Source organism: Oxyura jamaicensis, chromosome 1, assembly GCF_011077185.1.
Source record: "Oxyura jamaicensis isolate SHBP4307 breed ruddy duck chromosome 1, BPBGC_Ojam_1.0, whole genome shotgun sequence".
In the NCBI taxonomy this organism is placed as follows: Eukaryota; Metazoa; Chordata; class Aves; order Anseriformes; family Anatidae; genus Oxyura; species Oxyura jamaicensis.
This window is the reverse complement of record NC_048893.1, coordinates 59,314,990-59,319,332: the sequence shown is the minus strand read 5'-3', so window position 1 is coordinate 59,319,332 and position 4,343 is coordinate 59,314,990.

Genomic DNA, 4,343 nt, shown 5'->3' with positions numbered 1-4,343 from the left:
CCTCTGAAGATTGGGCTCCTTTTGTACCTCTTCATAAAAAGCACAGCCATTGCATTCATGCTCCCCCTGCAACTTAGCCAAATGCAGTTGTTAAGCTCTTTCTTCTCTCAGGGTGAGCGCCCTATCCGGCTCGTAGCTTCCCCTGCGAGGAATGCCGTAGGTCTAATTGTGGTGACAGTCCTTATGGTGCAGATGCCTGGCTACAGAGAAACACTGAACGCAAACCCGGTTCACAGGGGAAAACTAGAGTAGCCTCTTCCTGCAAAGACATCCTATTCTAACAGGTTTAGGGTGGCTTCGAACGAGGACTTCGAAATTAGTAAATCGCTGTCACCTCATAAAAAAAACATACATAAAAGGACATTTTGAGATCTGGTGCACTGAAATGCATGTTTAGATTTTGTACTCTGTAGAAAATATCACATTCAGAGTTAAATGGCTATTCAGGAAGGTGTTGGTTTATGGGCTAAAAGACAGACGATTCTATGCAACCTCCATAAATAACATAAAACTAGCAAAAGTAATTATTGGTGTACTGCTTTTATGCTGAAGTAATCTGTGTCGGGGAACTGATTTTACTGCAATCCAGTAATTGGAAAACTGTAAAACATAGGTTTTTAAAGCAGCCTTCATATTTTACACTTGGCCCTTTCTAAAGAAGTTTTCTGCAACTTTTGTTTAATCCAGCAGTAAAGAATGTCTTTTTGGTTTCTACAAAAATAAACACGTTAAAGGTAACTTCAAGCAAAGATAGCTAAGTTACAAAGACAATCCGCCTCTGACTTCTCCTAAAGGGTCTGCAGGGAATTTAATTGCAGGAATGACAGGTTGCATCCTCAGACACAATAAATGGATGCTGAAGGTTTTGTGATCGGTATCTTCTTCCTGAGAAGATGGGGGGATGGGTAGCCAGATGTATTGAAAAACAAATGTGCAGGTAATATTAGATTTTTGAAAAAAATATTCAAATTATAATGCTGATATTTTAATTTCAATTAGATCTATTCAGAAGTACTGCAGTACTGTAGAAACATATCTGGATTATCACATTTTTGGCATGCTACCAGACAAGATGAACTCATAATCAAGCTGATCTCTGAGTTTCCATCTCTCTCTTTTAAGATCAAGTTCATCTTAAGATGATCTTATGCCATGGGCACCCAGTTCAGTCTGTGGTATCAGGTAAGACAGGGGTAACAGTGTGCTTTATTTACCATTTTTCTCTTCAAACCCTCTTCTTCTTTCAAAAAAATAATAATAATAAAAAAATGGGGGATATCAGTCCCTCAGCTTGCTGGATTTCTGTCTTGGCTTTCCAATTTGAACATGAAGGTCTCTGAGACAAAACCGGACTGCTCAAGCAGCTCCTGGATAGCACTCCTGCAGTCTTGAGCACATCCCAGTTTTTGCGTTTGTCTTTTGGATTTATTACTATAAAAATAAGAGCATATATGGACAATCATTGAGGGCTAACTCCATCTTTTGCTTCATTATATAAGCAATTGAGTCTTGCTAAACCAGGAAAAGAATGGGCCAGTTTGATATCTGCTAGCCTCCAAGAGCTAGGCTGGCCATGTTCTTCGTCGGGCACTTCTGAAATGGGTTACATGGCTGATGTTTTAAGAGCTATGGCAGTAGTTAGGACCATGGTGAGCATTTTGTTGGGAGAAAGGAAGAAAGCCCCAGAGAACTGCTGGAGACGGTTTTTGCAAGAAACTGTGGGGCTGTGTATAACTTGCCCCTCTGCTTGCTACGTTTGGTGGCATTGTAGTACTGCCCGCCTGCAGTAACCCAGAGAGTTTCCTGTTAGTACTTCCCCCTTGGAGCCTTGGAAGCAGAAGTTAATATTAAACTGGTTGCTGGGTGAAATGGGAGCGGCTGGGAATAAAGAAATCGCCATGACAAATTCTTACAGCCTGCTGGGAACTGGGCCCTCAGGCCACAGCCGCTCCCAGGCCACCCTTGTGTTTTCATCTGTGGCTGATCTGTACCGAGTTACCAGCTCCTCTGAAACCCTTTTTCTCTCAAGGGTTTCACTGCTGAAGAAATTAGGGAAATAACAAGCTTCACTTTACTTTTGTCACATTGGCGTGTCTGCCTTGGGACAATTCCTTTACCTTGTACCTGATTTACAATAGTCTATTAACCTGCAGTGGTTCTGCAAGCTGGAATTTACATAGTGGTATGTCTCTGTACATTCTTAAGCTTTCTTCTAAATACCAAGTATACAAAAGATGTCCTAGGGACATGCAGAATCATATGGAACATTTTTAAACTGTTTATTTTATCTTTATGTAAATAATAGTGTCTGGAACTGGACATCATGCCAGGGCTGCTCTGTTCAACACCAATCTAACCAACATAAAGGCCCAAAGAAGTGCCTCTTCTGTTATTTGTCTTTAAAGGCTTGCATTCTTGCACTTTTATCAGCAGCTTTTCACGATTATTCTAATGGTTATGAAATGACTTTCCAGATTATCTTAATGGTTTGATGATAGAGTATTTGATTTTTTTTTTTCCAGATGTTTCTAACATAAGATTGAACATACACAAATGCTGTGTGGTTTTTGAAGTTGCGTTTCAGTGTAGCATTGTATGAAAAATACACTGTGATGGAATCGTGCAGAAAATCAGTCCCTCAGTATTAATACAGGCTCTTTCGAAAGGCCTTCCTGATTCTCGCACAGCTCAGTGTTGCACTGAACCTCCTCGCTTTCTCATAACGGGGCTTTGTGGAACTGAGCTTACTGTCTGGCATCGATCGCTGTACCACTCATCTCAGGAGAGAGTCAGCGGCTGGTCCCAGCTGTAAATGCTGCACGGACAACCTGGATCAAGGTCTTAATCTGATGTCAGCTGACATCTCTGTTATAACCAGTAAAGTTCTGATTAGCCTCGAGGTAGAGCTTGATAAACATGTAGTCGTGAATGACTACAGACAAGACAGAGAAAGAACATTGCAACTCACAGAAGGAGAACTTAGACTATTATTTAACGCAAAGTAATATTCTTTTCTTCTTCTTCTTCTTCTTTTTTATTTCTTTCCCATAATTCAACTCTTTCTTTCACGTCTGTTCTACCAATGACATGGATTTCTTACTCTCAAGGTTTTTTCAACTTTGTCTTGGATAAAAAGGGACAATGTCCAGAAAGTAATGGAGAATGAGAAAGTAGGAAGGCACGCTACAATGTTCACCATAACAACAATAATTATACAGAATAAAATGTAAAGTTTGGATCACATTAGAATGTATAAAATGACTGCATATAAAGATGTGAATTGTAGTATTTGTAACTCTGGGGCAGGAAAATGGAGTTTACTTGAATACATTGATGAAATATATTACTGAGGGGCGACACTGGAAGAGTGAGGGTTTTTTAGATGAAAACTTATGAGTTGTAAAAGATATCTGTCGGTTTTTGCCAGTAGGAATGACAATGCAGGAGAAAATATATCAGAAAAAAAAAAAAAAAAAGAAAAAAAAAAGAAAGAAAAAAAAAACAGGACTCTTCTAGGGATATGGGAGAGGGCTATAAAACGGGCACGGTTCCTGTTGCCCGCAGCAGGAGGTCACCGACATCCTACCACACACCTACCCGCGATTTCCCAACACCCGGATCTGAAACAGAGGCGATGACTAAATCTGGATGACTCAGAGGTTGGACAGGATGAAGATTATTCACTGCCAGCCCCTCAAGGATATAATGAGATGCATCCCAAGTGTGCTTACGGGATTCTTATCCCTAAAACCCCTGTGAGCGCAGGGAAGCGCTCCGACCCAGACGCCCCTCGGCCTCCAGGTCCCTGTGGGTGTCTGCGGGTCTCCTAGTGCTCGCGTGCCCGTCAGGCTGAGCCGGGGGAACGAAAGCATGGCTGAGAGGGGCTGGAATCGGGGGTGTGTGAGGAAAAAAAAAACACATCTTTCCTCCTGGGAACGCCTGCTGCAGTGCTGCAGCACAGGTCACTGCAGGGCTGGTCTCACAGCCCGGATCGCTGCCCGCGGAGCCCGGTGCCAGTGACTTGGTCGGTCTTTTATTCCTGAGGTGTGTCTGTTCAGGCCGGTGTGCGTGTGCTTTACTTGCTCATTTCAGGCACAAATCCCGACTTCTGTTTGCCCAGGCGGGTGCCTCCCATCCCCCCCCCCCATCCCCGGGGCCACCCGAGGGCACGCTATCCCGCCTGCAGGCGGCCCTCCCCCCGCCGCCTCAGGCCGGCCATCTTGTGCCGCCGCCCTCCGAACAAAGGCCGCGGGGGCGCGCGCCCAGCCGCTTCCCGCCGCCGGCCGCGCCCGCGCTGCGCGCCCCCGCGGGGCCGCGCTTAACGGCCCGGCGCGGCCCCTGCC